Below are 17,500 nucleotides of genomic sequence, written 5' to 3'. Positions count from 1 at the left end.
AGCTGAAGTCTTTTCCTTCTGTTCTGTGAGTTGAAACTTGAATGATGCCTTACTCATCTTCATCATCGTTTAACGTCCACTTTCCATGCTGGCATGGGTTGCACAGTTTGACTTGGAGCTGACCAGCTGAGCATTGTCCAGACTCTGTTGTGGCTTGGTTTCTATGGCTGGATGCCCTTCCTGATGCCAACCACATCACATAAATGTGTCATGGATGCATTTATGCAGAACTCCCATGGGTGCTTTTTAAGTGATACTAGCACCTAAAAGAATAAATTTGTGAAAGACAGCGATTTCAGACCAATACTTTTGCTTTTCCTGGGTGAAATTGAATACTTCTGTAAACACTCTTATAATGATATCACCAATACAGGTGAGAAGTTGCTCTGTTAAGCTCTGCTTTGCATTATACAGGTATGTCCTCTTATATTTAAATCTCCTGATGTTGGCTTCTTCTGATGGTAAAATAGCTACCTGTAATATGACTTCATTTAATTGATTATTCCTCTCAAAAATATGCTGAAGCTTTTACTTAATCTAAAACTCTTGATTCTGAAATCTGCCCCTTTGGATTTTAACTCCCATGACTTCAAATCACATCTAGTAATTCTACATGGGTCTTTCTTTGATTTGCAGTTAAGCCTTTTCTTTCCTTTTTTTTTTTTTTTGATAAACAAAGTCTTTTTTACTGAAATATAAAAAAAGAAAGCACTACAAGAGAAAAAGAGAAAATATTGGTACAATTTGGTTTAAATTATTTTGTTGTAGCTATAAAGTTTGTGGAAGGTTTATATTGCAATTTCATCTAACTGTTATTATTGTCTTCTCTCTGGTTCCAGTCTGATGGAACAAAGTATTATGTCTTGTGTATTTCGTCTAATGAGAAATGTTGATAATCTCTTAAACAATCAATTTTGCAATCTATTCACAAGTGTCTTCAAAGTATGAGGTGTTTAGATAGCAAACAAGCAAAACACTTATCCTCGTTCCTAAATAGCCATTAGTTTGGAAGCTACTACACAAACGGTCCGTGTGGAACACTTTGTCACTTGATTCTAATTCCATTGACCGTTCTAATGAGAATGTAGTAATTACATTCATTATTAACAAAGATAATGGAGAAAGGTTATTGCAGTATATACACTCGTTTTTATTCTTCATCACTCTGAGATTCCAAGTATGCTTTACAAAATGACTGACACATTTTCTTCCCCCACCACATCTTTCACTATGCCTATCTATGTCTTTTTCTTTACATCTTTTTCCCTCTCTTTCCCTCTCGTTTTCCCTTTCTTTCTACCATCATTTTATTCTTTTATTTCTCACGTTTGTTTTTGTTTTCTTTTTGTATCTTTTTCATTCTACTTTGCCAAGGTTATATCCTTCTTACATACGTTTATATTGTTACAATGAAAGTAAACTTTTACTCTTCTGCCTTCACTTTTGGTTTTCAATTAGTTGAACTACAAACATTTTAGAATAATAAGTATATTCCCACCAATATAAGACTGCAAAACAGTTTTAATTCTTATTCATTGCTATTTCCTTTCATTTAGCAGCTTGTGCTCTAGGGAAAGACATGACTGTTGCAAATCTCATATTGCTTTCCTTCTGAAGTTCAATAGAACAACTCACCCATTGATTTTAACTCTTGATTATCAAATATCAAGCAATTGTCTCAAGCACATTAGCAGATGGGATTATTCTTGCTAAATTCAATATGTATAATAATGATTCCAACAGGAAAATCTTAAAACTAATACACAATATACACGTTTCTTATCATAAATTCAATTTTTATTGTAAAATCTGTAGATTTTGAGAAACCTGTGTAAAATACAGCATTTGTTAAACTTTACAAAGTACTAAAGCAATTTTGTTTTTCTTTTCGATGAGCCAACTTCTATATCTCATAAACTTTTAATATCTTGTCTCAGAGTCATATGTTGCATTCTCCAGAGGCAACAAATTCTTTCTATACAGCCTTTTTTTCATGCCTAAAGGGAGATAGTTTTAATATATTTTTCATTAAAGATTTCTTCATTATCAATTTTTCGCCATTTCATCAAATATCTATATATATCTGTGTATGTATCTATATGATCTATCCATGTATATATGGATAGATTTTATAGATACATATGTATATTATCGCATAGTCAATCTACGTATATATCTATCTATCTACTGATCTCGCTATCTATCTATTTATTGATTTATTTTTCATGCAGTGAAGGAATTTATGAGTTAGTAAATCTGATAAAATATTGCTTGAATCTAGTCAGTTCAAAAGAACAAAGGCTGTTTTAAGAATCTTAAACATTTTGGCCTTACAGAGAATTCAAAATATGTTGCATATGTATGCACATATCTTTGTCAGTATATATATATATGTATGTGTGTATATATTTTTCAATTAATGCTTTTATATCTGTTTTTTCTTCTTTTGAGTTTGAGAAGAATGGCTCTTAGAATTTGGTTATATGTAATGAATTGTTCCTGAAGAAGTATTTTACAGCTGGATGCTCAATTTCTCAACCATGACATGAGGGGGAGGTGTCTATTTTTCAATTAGGTTGCTTGGAATAAGTAAAATGTCTTTCCTAAGGGTGCTATATAATTTATGTGGTAGAACTTGAACATAGAAGTTTCGATCAATCGTGCAGCCTTTAAAATAATCTATAACACACAATTATGTATATGTACATACAATTATGTATCTGCGAGTAAATGTGCTCGTAAGTGCTTACCAAACAGTATTGTTAATCAGCTAGTAGCATAAATCAATTTTCTGGAACCATCCACCACAATGTTTATAGTCATATCTTTTTCATCATTATGCTGTCCATACCCGAGAAAGCCATTGGGGTACCACTGAATACAGTTAGACCAAAATTCAATTGTCTTTTCTGTTTTCAGCAATATTTGAGTTGTGAAAATTTGTGTTGTTTATTGTTCGATGTTTCAATGTTTTTCTCTGCTAGAAGTCTGCAAGTAAGCAGAACCATTAGCACACTAGACAAAATGCTTATTGGTATTTTGTCCATCTTTACATTCTGAGATCAACTTTGCCTTTCATCTTTTCAGAGTCAATAAAATAAGTACCAGTTGTATACTGGGGTCGATGTAATCAACTTACCCTTTCCCCCCAAAACGCTGGCCTTGTGTGAAGGTTTGAAACCAACATTATGGAGTGATCCTTCTGCTGATGTGGTAAAGCACTTATGGCAGTGTCACACAAAAGTACCCATGCAGTACCACATGAAAGTGCCTGTGCAGTTCCACATAAAAGTGCCTGCGTAGTGCCACATGAAAGTGCCTGTATGGTGTAACATAAAAGTGCCTGTGTGGTGTCACATGAAAGTGCAGAGGTCGACTTTGCCTTTCATCCTTACAGGGTTGATAAATTAAATACCAGTTGTGCACTGGGGTCGATCTAATCGACTGGCCCCCTCCCTCAAAATTTCATGCTTTGTGCCTATAGTAGAAAAGATTAGGTTAGCTTTACAGTTATGGCAAAGATTTGATTATCAAAAAGTCTTGGACCCTTTGTGCCTGTGATTCTGAATTGGAGTCCATATTATCCTTGAAGGCCCATATGATGCTTGAAGGTTCATTTAAAATTTGGTTGTTAAAATTTATGCACAAAAAATTGGTTATACTTCTACAATGCACAAAATATTTTAAACAATTTTTTAAAACAACTCCTAGTAAAAATTTGGCTGTGTGGTAAGTAGCTTACTTACCAACCACATGGTTCTGGGTTCATTCCCACTGTGTGGCACCTTGGGCAAGTGTCTTCTACTATAGCCTTGGGCCGACCAAAGCCTTTTGAGTGGATTTGGTAGGCGGAAACTGAAGGAAGTTCGTCATATATATGTATATGTTTGTGTGTCTGTTTGTCCCCCAACATCGCTTGGCAACCGATGGTGGTGTGTTTACGTCCCCATAACTTAGCAGTTCGGCAAAAGAGACCGATAGAATAAGTACTAGGCTTACAAAGAATAAGTTCTGGGGGTCCACTTGCTCGACTAAAGGCGGTGATCCAGCATGGCTGAAACAAGGAAAAGAGTCATAAGAATATAAGAGGATTTTTGTAAGCAATGAATAGTTAAGGGGTTCCAACTGACTAAAATAGGAATGAAAGGGATCCATAGTTTCAAAAATGGAAGAGAACCATAGCTTTATACCAATCATTTCAAATGACTGATTCTTGGGAAATTTGGAAGCTGATGTTCTTGAAGTAAAATACTTTTATTCTACCAAAACATTTACCAATAACAAAAGAATACTACAAAAATTTTTTTTTAAATCTCTATTTATTCCACCAACGTAAATTGAGAACTAAAGAGGCCTAGCAGTTCTTTGCAGCAAAACTTTGTCTCTCTTCTAAGGATTTTGTCATGGCTACAGATGTTACAAAGTATTGATAAGACATCAGCAAATATTTGCATCCCAAGCAAGATTTGATATAAGGCACGGATTTACCTGCTTGTTTATTTCTTCATTTTTTTCTTCGTTTTGTTAATTAACAGCAGGTGTGTACATCCATGGAGGTCCCTGACTAGGATTTTAAAATAAAGTTTATTAGTATATTGTGGAAGTTGAAAAAGACAGAAAAAAAAAAGAGAAAAAAGAAAAAAGAAAACCCCAAACAGTACAGGAACTTAATGAAAGCTACCAGTAACGAAATACTCCTAAATTTCCTGAGACAGTGGAGGAGGCAGAGGAGAAGGTAGAGGAGGAGTAGTGAGAGAAATTTTGTTATGGCTGCAGGTTGCTATGTAATTAGACATAAAATGGCAGAAAACGAGAAAAAGAAAAACAATGCCTGATGTCAGGGTTAAATAGCAGTGTCAGATAGATACAGTTGCCCCAGAGATGATGGAAACTTGAAGAAAACAAAAACTGAGATAAATAAAGGTTTCAATAAACATGAAAGAAAGTTAATGTTGTTAGTAATTAGGAGACATAAAAATCAGTGAATCACCACCACGTCTTAACACCTGGACGTGCTGCACATGTGTATGCATGTAGGTGGGTGTATGTGCATGTACATGTGCATGTGTGTCTGTGTATGCACACAGGTGTGTTAGAGCGCTTGTGTGTGTTGTAACCCTCAAGTTGTAACAGTTTCTCGTCAATTTAGTTAATTTCTCAGAAGTTGATTGGACTGGTGTAAGCAGTTTTCTTCTCTAACTCTTCATTATGATACTTTTTGCTTGTTCTACAATTTATTTCCTATCCTATGTTTGAAATTGAAGAGATTGTATTTACAAGAGATGAAGACTGTTTTTGTTAGTTTCACCAAAAGGTAATGGAACAATTACACCGTTCCATTCAGGAATCATCATTCCAAATGAATGACATAAAGAAGATATTTACATTCTTCATTATGTATTACCTCCTGGGCAGGCTGGCGCTTACTGTCATAGTATGATATTAAAGCCACTGATCACCAATCTATATATTCAAAGACACTTGTAAATAATGTATAATTATTGATACCTTGCTCTAGTGCATGTATTCTTTCTTTTCTTTATATATGGAAGGAATCATCACCATCATTTTAATGTCTGTTTTCATGCTGCCATGGGTTGGACGGTTTGACCAGAGCTGGTAAGCTGAGGGACTGCACGAGATTCCAGTCTGACTTGGTATGGTTTCTATGACTGGATGCCCTTCCTCTGGCCAAGTAAAAAATATGAAGTGCTTCACAAATTTGGCTGCTATCCTTGCACAGGAAGGGTGAAAGGCAAAGTCGACCTTGATGGAATTTGAACTCAGGATGTAAAGACAGATGAAATGCCATTAAGCAATTTGTCTGGCATGCTAATGATTCTGCCAGCTCACCACCTTAATAATGATAATAATGAAGGCATGTGTGTAGAATCATTAGCATTACACAGAATGCTTAGCAGTATTTCGTTTATCTTTAAGTTCTGAGTTCAAATTCTGCCAAGGTCAACATAGCCTTTCATCCTTTTGGAGGTGATAAATTACATACTAGCCAAGAATTTGCTGCAACATAATCAACTTGATCCCCCTCCCTTCTAAAATTGCTGGCCCATGCCAAAATTCGAAAGAATTATGGTTCCTTTTGTTATTGTTATTATCATAACTAAGGTGATGAGCTGGTAGAACGGTTCTTTATGTTCTAAGTTCCAATTCCACCAATATTGACTTTTCCTTTTATCCTTTCAGGGCCAAAATAAGTACCAGTTAAACACTAGGGTCAATGCAATTTACTAAAATCCTTCACTCAAAATTCCAGACCTTGTGCATATAGCAGGGAGAATTATTACTGAGCGAGTGAGCAGTGTATGTTGTCAAAGTAACTCTGGTGTACAAATATATAAAGTCCAATATACCTATCATGACTACCAGTCCGATAAGGGTACAAGAGGCACATGCATCACAACCGTATGTGCACGATATGGTGATTTCATATCAAGATAAACAGTGCATGACCTTTCAAGTAGGGCCCAGTTAGCATTTTGTTCAGGTCAAGTGGCCCACCATGCTCAAAAGTCCCTGAATAAGGGTTGTTTAAGGATGATGAATAAAGCCTGCATGATTCCATAGGTGAGTCATTTTAACACCAAAGAATTCCTCTCAACAGATGTCTACAATGCTTGCCATCTACTCCTGCTCGTGATCAGAGATGCACATATTGTCAGCCACCAAGGGATGTGCTTAAGAGGTTAAGGTCAAGCTACTGACAAACAAATCTGCAGTATTGAGCAGAATATTTGCTGTAGCCCATCCTTTATACCAAGACAAAACAATATACATGATAACACTTTCAATCAGTTAAGATCAGAACTCATAAATTATCATCATCATCATCATCATCATCATTATTTTAGACATCACACAGTATACAATATTGTGAGGTTGTCGATTGAAGATATTGTGTCTACCAGGGGTTTGTACTGTTTGTCAAGTCACAACAAGGACCTCAGACAGACAGTACTTTACACAATATGTGTGCAGTTCCAAATAATACCAACTTTTGCAATACACCTAGATTGTAGAATATTTCTAAAGTTTTCAGACGTTTTTTTTTAGATTAGGTGGTATTGAACCCAATACTCCAATGACAATAAGAATAACCATTATGTCTGACTCTCATAGCTGCCACATCTTAGCGATTATTATTATTATTATTATTATTATTATTATTATTATTATTATTATTATTATAGTTGTCAATCATTATCATCCTTTTTTACCATATTCTTTACTTATTACGAATACATATTTTCTTTCTAAGTAATATTCATTAGCTGGGACACACAGGAATAGAATTTAAGACAAAAGAGAAAATAAAACTTTAATAATTGATTGACTATGGAAAGAAAGGTCAAAAATAGGGCATAACATAACACTGTAATGAAAACAGCTTCAATGATAAAATAAAAGTGTGATTAATAAATTTCTAGTTACAGATTCCATCCAGCTATGAATTGTATTTCTTTAGATTAACTTAGATTCCAAGTTAGTTTCTCTAGGGAAAATAGTGAAATAACTTTCTAAAACAATTTGCTTATGATATTGTAAAAAGCATTAAAAAATGAAGTAGGCAAAAGTATATTAACTAAAAAGAAAACGATGTATAAATAAATAAATAAATAAATAAATGAATGAATTGTAAATATCAGAAATGCTCAAAGAGTTTGCCATGATTTTAATTTACCGAAGATATATCAGAACAGGAAGGAAAAGAAAAGAAGTAAAAAATAATAAACAATGCAAAAATCAGAACTTAAGTATTTCATACAAAATAAAATATTTGTCTTCTCTATTTTACACACTAGAAGTGTTTTTTTTTAAATTTATTTACTTCTGTTTTGTGTACATTTGTTTTACTTTTGGTAGCAGAGAGAAATATATTGTTGAGATAATATGTGGCTTAACTTATGAAGAGAGAACTATGTACTGTATTTTTATTTACAAATCTAACAAATAAACAATGAATGGAGACTTTCATTTTGAAAAGATCTAGTTAACATGCTTATCTATTTGTATAAAAACCTATCTGAAGGTAAAGTATAGGTTGAGGCTTTTGCTTTTAACGAGATGCTAGATTAATTATCTTCTCCATATTTTCTAAAGAAAATATTTAAGGTTTACCAAGCACAGATTGCAAGAAGATCTTTTAAGAAAGGGAGATAGCAATTTGAAATAAAAACAAAAAACAAAATAAAATATGTAATTCAATAAGATGAAGGAAATAAAGAATATAAAAAATACATTTAAAAAAATGGAAATAAATTAAGTGAAAATAAAGAATTATAAGAAAATTAGGAAAAAAAAAGTGTGTAAAATGATAGACAAAATTTCTACATTTTATGTGTGACTGATAACTTTCTGAGATCTTTAATTAGAAGCAAAGACAAACTAAAATGCATGCCCTGTAATTCACTTCTGGTGTTTTTACCATCTCTGCTTTTCACATTTATGCTTGTTAGGAGAATAATAATGCTGATTTTTATTACCTTCTTTCGGTAGACATTATAGTACATAATCTGATGCCAAACACAAAAACGACAATGAAACATCTACAACAACAACAACAACAACAACAACAACAACAACAACACCTTTTACTACAATGCTTTGCACTACCATCACAACCACCACCACCACAACCACCACCACCACCACCACAAACAACAACATCAACAACAACGCTAATAACAACATCGTTATTCTCATCTTCATCATCATCAACATTACTGTTATAACAACATATAATTTTTCTCTTTTTAAAGTTTATTGCTATTTTGAAGAGGTTGCATAGAGTGATTTTGTGTGGGATTGAAGTATGTGTATGCGTGTAGATGGCAGGAGCTATAGAAATTATCTTCTCTGTGTGAGTCAATATTTGAAGTTTTCTCTTATTGAAAGTAATTTTTCAGTACATCTGTGTTCCTTAGATTTTTGTTTCTCACTCTTATTTTTTTTTTATATTTATTCTTTTATATTAATCATTTTTGTGTAAATTTTTACTTCAATTTCATTTCAGTCTAGTTTATTATTACTACAACTATCGCTACTGTTATTACTTCCATTAAAACTAATGATTTGGTATTATCATTATTTTTTTTTTTTTTACCTATTATTTAATTTATTTTGAAATAGTTATTTGTGGGTCTTTTTTTGTTGTTTCTTTTTCTGTTTTTGTCTTCAGAAATGTCTAAAGTTGTTTATTATCTTTTAACTATTTTCAGCAAAAATTTGCTTACTGTTTTTTTTTTTATATATAGTAGTTTTGGAGGTTTTAATTTTCTATGTTATTTTCTGACATAGTAAAACTCTATCTCTGATCACATTTAACCATTTATCACTTATATAATAAGATACACTAATACATTCTCTTCTTAACTATGTGTATTATCATCCATATATATATATGTGTATGCATATATATATATATATATATATATATATATATGTATATGAACACCTCCACGTATATGTGTGCATATATGTATATACATATATATTCATTCATAGTTACACAGACACATGTATGTGTATACAGATGAGCATACATATTAATGAAATAATATATCCCACCTCAAAAAAAATTATGAATTGAGTGTGTATGAGAGAAAGAGAAAATGTGCGTGTGTGCGTGTGTATGTGTGTATTTATTTGGATGTGTTTATACATATATACATTTGTGTGTGTGTGTGTGTGTGTGTGTATATATGTATATTTTTTTCAGGTTATTTTTCTTTTTCTCTGCTGTTTGAAGATCTCCAATAATTTCTTATATTCAAATACTGTTTCATAAAACCCACTCATTCAGTTAGCTTTCTCTCTCTGTAATTTCTAAATTAATATTTCTATCATAAGGAACTGCAGTGACAAACTCTCTCTCTCTCTCTCTCTCTCTCTCTCACACACACACACACACACACACACACACATGAAGTTCTTATGGTTTCTACTGATACAAACCATTTGCGTGTTCCAAATTTTCTCTTTGACAGGAATGTTATTACTATTTTGAACTTTATCGAAAAAAAATATGAAAAAATCAATGAAAGACATATAACAATAGATTCTTAGCTTTTGTAAAGAGGTTGAGTTCTCATACACACCAATACATACACACCAATACATACACACCAATACATGCACATACAGACTCATGGGCATACATACATAGGCATGCCCATACAGAAATATATGTCAATATATATATATACATTTATATATATGTGTGTGTGTGTGTGTGTGTGTGTGTGTGTATACGCATGCATACATAAAGGCATGCATGTGCTCGTGTATACATACTTGAACATACATACAGATACATACATTTATGTATCATATATACATACAGATACATACATTTATGTATCATATATACATACATACATATACATATATATATATACATATATATATATATATATATACATATATATATATATATATATACATATATATATATATAGTCACCTACCGCTCCGGCAGACACTCTAGCCAAATCGACTACATCCTCGCCAAAAATAGGGAAAGAGGGCGGCTTATAAATGCCAAAACATACCCTGGCGAAGAATGTACCCCACAACATAGATTAGTAGTTAGCGACTTTGGGATCAAGGCAAAATGGGTGCCCAGAATTAGACAGGCTTGGAAAAGAAGGGTGTGGAAGCTTAAAGACCCTGCAAACGGACAGAGACTTAGAGACAAGTTACTTGAAGCATTTAACGAAATAGAAGGGGATATAGCATCATACAACGTGGAAGACAATTGGAGATTTCTGCGGGACAACCTGTTGAAAGCCACCGACCAGATTTGTGGGAGGTGTAAGGTCCCCTCCCGACCCAGAGTAACGTGGTGGTGGAACAAGGAGGTAGACAGGGCTATTAGACAAAAGAAACAGGCTTGGAAGGACTGGAAGAACGGTGGTAGCAGGGAATTGTACCAATGTGCCAGAAGGGAGGCTAGGCGACAGGTTTATTTAGCCAGAGGGGAAGCAGATAAGGAAAGATTTGCCAATGTTCTGCGCCGTGAGGACCAAAGACTCGAGGTATTTCGTGTTGCAAGACAGTGTAGGAGAGAGAATAGTGATGTTGTAGGAGAGAAATGTGTTCGCATGGATGATGGTACGCTTGCATTAAATGAGGATGCAAAGAAAGAGGTCTGGAGATGCCACTACGATAGATTGCTTAATAAAGAGAATGAATGGGAGAAAGAGAGCCTGCCGTATGTCGACCCAATAGAGGGACCAGCTATCTGAGTTGATAGTACCAGGGTAGATAAAGCAATTAAGAGTATGAAGACCGGGAAAGCCCCCGGCCCATCAGGAATCACTGCAGAGATGCTCAAAATATCTGGCAGTGTTGGCTATAGCCTAGTCACCCGTATTACGAACCAGGTGATACACGAAGGAGTCATACCCAATGACTGGTGTAGCAGCATCATAGTCAACTGCTACAAAGGTAAAGGGGACGCTTTAGATACAAATAATTACAGAGGCATCAAGCTGTTAGATCAGGTTATGAAAGTTACAGAGAGGGTCATAGCCCAACTAATTAGGGAGCGAATCAATTTAGATGAGATGCAGTTTGGGTTCGTGCCAGGTAAAAGCACTACTGATGCCTTATTTCTAGTGAGACAGTTGCAGGAGAAATACCTAGCTAAGGATAAACCTCTGTACCTGGCTTCCGTTGACATGGAGAAAGCCTTTGACAGGGTCCTCCGATCCCTTATCTGGTGGTCAATGAGGAAACTTGGGATAGAAGAATGGTTAGTGAGAGCTGTGCGAGCCATGTACAGAGATGCTGCCAGTAAAGTGAGGGTTGGAAATGAGTACAGCAATGAATTCCGGGTAGAGGTAGGGGTCCACCAAGGTTCCGTCCTCAGCCCCCTATTATTTACCATAGTCCTCCAGGCAATCACAGAGGAGTTCAAGACAGGTTGCCCCTGGGAGCTCCTCTATGCTGATGACCTTGCCCTAATTGCGGAGTCACTATCAGAACTAGAGGAGAAGTTTCAGGTGTGGAAGCAAGGTCTAGAATTGAAGGGCCTTAGAGTCAACCTAGCTAAAACCAAAATCCTAATAAGTAGGAAGGTAGATAAAATACAAACCCCTTCAGGTAGATGGCCCTGCTCAGTATGTAGAAAAGGAGTAGGTAGTAACTCTATAAGATGTACCCGGTGCAAGCTATGGACACATAAGAGGTGCAGCAACATCAAAGGCAGGTTAACTAGCAAGTTAGTTTTTGTTTGTGGCAGATGTTCAGGTGCAATAAAGACTGCAAACAAACAGGAAACAACTTCTATCTCATTCCAGGGTGAAAAACTAGAGGTAGTCGATAGCTTCCGCTATCTGGGCGACCAAGTTAGTAGTGGGGGTGGGTGCGCTGAAAGTGTAGCTGCTAGAATAAGAATAGCCTGGGCAAAGTTTAGAGAGCTCTTACCCCTGCTGGCGACAAAGGGACTCTCACTCAGAGTAAAAGGCAGACTGTATGACGCATGCGTATGAACAGCCATGCTACATGGCAGTGAAACATGGGCTGTAACTGCTGAGGACATACGTAAGCTCGCAAGGAATGAAGCCAGTATGCTCCATTGGATGTGTAATGTCAATGTGAATACCCGTCAGAGTGTAAGTATCTTGAGAGAAAAGCTGAACATTAGAAGCATCAGTTGTGGCGTGCAAGAGAGACGATTGCGCTGGTATGGACATGTGGTGAGAATGGAGGAGGATAGCTGCGTGAAAAAGTGCCACACCCTAACAGTTGAGGGAACCCGTGGAAGAGGTAGGCCCAGGAAGACCTGGGCTGAGGTGGTGAGGCAAGACCTTCGTACATTGGGCCTCACCGAGGCGATGACTACGGACCGAGACCTTTGGAAATGTGCTGTGTGTGAGAAGATCCGGCAAGCCAAGTAAGATCGTTGCCAGTGCCCCTGGACTGGTTCTTGTGCGGGTGGCACATGAGATGCACCATTTTGAGCGTGGCCGTTGCCAGTACCGCCTGACTGGCTCCTGTAGGATTTTCGAGCGAGATCGTTGCCAGTGCCCCTGGACTGGCTTGTGCGGGTGGCACATAAAAGACACCATTTCGAGCGTGGCCGTTTTCGTGCGGGTGACACGTAAAAGCACCCACTACCCTCTCTGAGTGGTTGGCGTTAGGAAGGGCATCCAGCTGTAGAAACTCTGCCAAATCAGACTGGAGCCTGGTGTTGCCATCCGGTTTCACCAGTCCTCAGTCAAACGATGATGATGATGATGATGATGATGATGATGATTATGATATATATATATATATATATATATATATATATTTACATGCACACATATCATCATCATCGTTTAACGTCCGCTTTCCATGCTAGCATGGGTTGGACGATTTGACTGAGGACTGGTGAAACCGGATGGCAACACCAGGCTCCAGTCTGATTTGGCAGAGTTTCTACAGCTGGATGCCCTTCCTAACGCCAACCACTCAGAGAGTGTAGTGGGTGCTTTTACGTGTCACCCGCACGAAAACGGCCACGCTCGAAATGGTGTCTTTTATGTGCCACCCGCACAAGCCAGTCCAGGGGCACTGGCAACGATCTCGCTCGAAAATCCTACAGGAGCCAGTCAGGCGGTACTGGCAACGGCCACGCTCAAAATGGTGCATCTCATGTGCCACCCGCACAAGAACCAGTCCAGGGGCACTGGCAACGATCTTACTTGGCTTGCCGGGTCTTCTCACGCACAGCCCATTTCCAAAGGTCTCGGTCCGTAGTCATCGCCTCGGTGAGGCCCAATGTACGAAGGTCTTGCCTCACCACCTCAGCCCAGGTCTTCCTGGGCCTACCTCTTCCACGGGTTCCCTCAACTGTTAGGGTGTGGCACTTTTTCACGCAGCTATCCTCCTCCATTCTCACCACATGTCCATACCAGCGCAATCGTCTCTCTTGCACGCCACAACTGATGCTTCTAATGTTCAGCTTTTCTCTCAAGATACTTACACTCTGACGGGTATTCACATTGACATTACACATCCAACGGAGCATACTGGCTTCATTCCTTGCGAGCTTACGTATGTCCTCAGCAGTTACAGCCCATGTTTCACTGCCATGTAGCATGGTTGTTCGTACGCATGCGTCATACAGTCTGCCTTTTACTCTGAGTGAGAGTCCCTTTGTCGCCAGCAGGGGTAAGAGCTCTCTAAACTTTGCCCAGGCTATTCTTATTCTAGCAGCTACACTTTCAGCGCACCCACCCCCACTACTAACTTGGTCGCCCAGATAGCGGAAGCTATCGACTACCTCTAGTTTTTCACCCTGGAATGAGATAGAAGTTGTTTCCTGTTTGTTTGCAGTCTTTATTGCACCTGAACATCTGCCACAAACAAAAACTAACTTGCTAGTTAACCTGCCTTTGATGTTGCTGCACCTCTTATGTGTCCATAGCTTGCACCGGGTACATCTTATAGAGTTACTACCTACTCCTTTTCTACATACTGAGCAGGGCCATCTACCTGAAGGGGTTTGTGTTTTATCTACCTTCCTACTTATTAGGATTTTGGTTTTAGCTAGGTTGACTCTAAGGCCCTTCAATTCTAGACCTTGCTTCCACACCTGAAACTTCTCCTCTAGTTCTGATAGTGACTCCGCAATTAGGGCAAGGTCATCAGCATAGAGGAGCTCCCAGGGGCAACCTGTCTTGAACTCCTCTGTGATTGCCTGGAGGACTATGGTAAATAATAGGGGGCTGAGGACGGAACCTTGGTGGACCCCTACCTCTACCCGGAATTCATTGCTGTACTCATTTCCAACCCTCACCTTACTGGCCGCATCTCTGTACATGGCTCGCACAGCTCTCACTAGCCATTCTTCTATCCCAAGTTTCCTCATTGACCACCAGATAAGGGATCGGGGGACCCTGTCAAAGGCTTTCTCCATGTCAACGAAAGCCAGGTACAGAGGTTTATCCTTGGCTAGGTATTTCTCTTGCAACTGTCTCACTAGAAATAAGGCATCAGTAGTGCTTTTACCTGGCACGAACCCAAACTGCATCTCATCTAAATTGATTCGCTCCCTAATTAGTTGGGCTATGACCCTCTCTGTAACTTTCATAACCTGATCTAACAGCTTGATGCCTCTGTAATTATTTGTATCTAAAGCGTCCCCTTTACCTTTGTAGCAGTTGACTATGATGCTGCTACACCAGTCATAGGGTATGACTCCTTCGTGTATCACCTGGTTCGTAATACGGGTGACTAGGCTATAGCCAACACTGCCAGATATTTTGAGCATCTCTGCAGTGATTTCTGATGGGCCGGGGGCTTTCCCGGTCTTCATACTCTTAATTGCTGTATCTACCCTGGTACTATCAACTCGGATAGCTGGTCCCTCTATTGGGTCGACATAAGGCAGGCTCTCTTTCTCCCATTCATTCTCTTTATATGGTAAAAATATGGTAAAAATATGGTAAAAATATTTATATTTAACTAAGTATATGTAAATGTATGCAAGTCCCTTGTAATAAAATTCCTGATTGTACCTTTTGCTACAATAAGGATGGATTATTCTCCAATGTTCCACAAGAGATAGACATTCCCATTTCAAAAAACAAAAAATGAAAATAATTAAACTAAAAAAAAATGGCCAGCATATGGAAATTTCCTACTCAGACCATAAAATTTTAAAATATTTTGACAAGATGAAATCTCTCTCTGTGTCTGTCTGTCTGTCTGTCTGTCTGTCTCTCTCTCTCTCTCTCTCTCTCTGTATATATATATATATATATATATATATATATATATGTATTATTATTTTGCTCATCTATATAACCAAGACTAAAAAAGAATACAAAAGATGGTATTAATTGTTTAAAAATTAACCTCGTTCTAATTTTAGTTTTTAATAATTAATAGTTCCCAAAATTGTTCTAAAATGATACCAGAATTTCATTGCAAAATCTTTAAAATCAGAAATCTTATGATTGCTATTGTTGATAATGTCAAACATCACTTGACTAAATTTCTTTCTGAAAGTTATATTCTAGGTCAGCCATCTTTAGTTGGTATTAATCAGTCATCATCATCGACATGGGTTGGATGGTTTGACTGAAAACTGATATGCTGAGGAGCTGCACCAGGTTTAAATCTGATTTGGCAGGGTTTATACAGCTAGATATCCTTTTTAAAGCCAACCACTGGAAGAATGTTGTGGGTGCACTTTATATGCCACCAGCACGGGTATCATCTACATGACACCAGCATCGGCCATGACTACAATCTCTCTTGGCTTGAGAGGTCTTCCTAAGCACATCATATTCCCCAACATTCAAAGGGTGCTTTTTATATGCCACCAGCACGAGTACCAGTTACATGACACTGGCATCAGTGAAGACTGTGGTTTCGCTTGGCCTAACAGGTCTTCTCAAGCACAGCATATCGGCAAAGGTGAGTTTATGAAAAGACAAAGCAGTCCTTTGCATGAAAATACAAAGTTGTGGACATTTATAGTCTCAGATTTGCAGGAGCATAAGTTCTATAGGGAACTTTCTCAAACAACAAAAAGAAAGACTATGTAACGCTCAGTATGAACGAGCTGTTGTTTCTGTTATTGTTATTAGACAGCATAGTTTGATCAATTTGTACTCTCGGCATAGATGTAGGTGATGGAGCATTTGGACATCACCTAAACGCTTTAGTTACAGATGAGCTTTTGATGTCTTATTCAACTATCATTGATACTTACATTGATTATGGAGACATGCAAGTGAAAGACAGATACTAAACTGAACACAGTCAATCATTTCGTCTCGTCTAAAACCGTCTGAACTGCTGAGGGATTATCTCTCTGTCTCTCTGTCTCTGTCTCTCTGTCTCTCTCTTTACTTAAATTTCAGACGTCTGATGGTTATAGGCTGTGAACTGTGGTAATAAAGGTAGAAGATTTATAGAAGATTTATAGAAGCCAGAGTGGAATCAGTTGAGTGTACTCTTCTGAATGATTTTCATTCTGATTAGATATTTATTAATGGCTTTATATTGACATATAATTTATCAGCCAATACTTTTTCTACTCATATCTGTAACACTATGCACTTGATTGAGACTTTACTATATTTTTGAAGTCATTTCTTCGCATATATATATATATACATATATATATATATATATATATATATATATATATATATACATATATATATATATATATATATATATATATATATATACATATATATATATATATATATATATATATATATATATATACATATATATATATATATATATCTTTTAAAATTCAATTTGATTTTTAAATTTTATATATATATATATATATATATATATATATAAATAAATTAGCAATGATCTAATTATAAATCTCTCAGCGAGACTTAAGCAGCAGTGTTACGATAAGGCAGTTGTATACTGTCAACTCAATGTGACAGTCCCAATATGGGAATCATAGACAAAGACTCAGAAACATGTCCCTGAATGCAGGCTAGGCTGGGAGGAGG

At 36.8% G+C, this 17,500-nt stretch overlaps 1 long non-coding RNA gene across 1 annotated transcript in view; it reads right to left on the bottom strand.

The window, feature by feature from the left end:
• LOC128249684 (uncharacterized) overlaps positions 1–5,731 on the bottom strand; it is a 10,931-nt gene extending 5,200 nt beyond the window's left edge. Inside the window, exons 1-2 of the long non-coding RNA XR_008265798.2 lie at positions 5,509–5,731; positions 4,489–4,564 (exon numbers count right to left, since the gene is read on the bottom strand). This is a non-coding gene — a long non-coding RNA (uncharacterized LOC128249684). The remainder of the gene's footprint in view (positions 1–4,488; positions 4,565–5,508) is intronic.
• Positions 5,732–17,500: the final 11,769 nt, after the last annotated feature.

This window comes from Octopus bimaculoides, chromosome 16, assembly GCF_046866305.1.
Source record: "Octopus bimaculoides isolate indiv1 chromosome 16, ASM4686630v1, whole genome shotgun sequence".
Lineage (NCBI taxonomy): Eukaryota > Metazoa > Mollusca > Cephalopoda > Octopoda > Octopodidae > Octopus > Octopus bimaculoides.
Note: the sequence above shows the minus strand (reverse complement) of the source record. Positions and strands in the feature narration are given on the sequence as shown.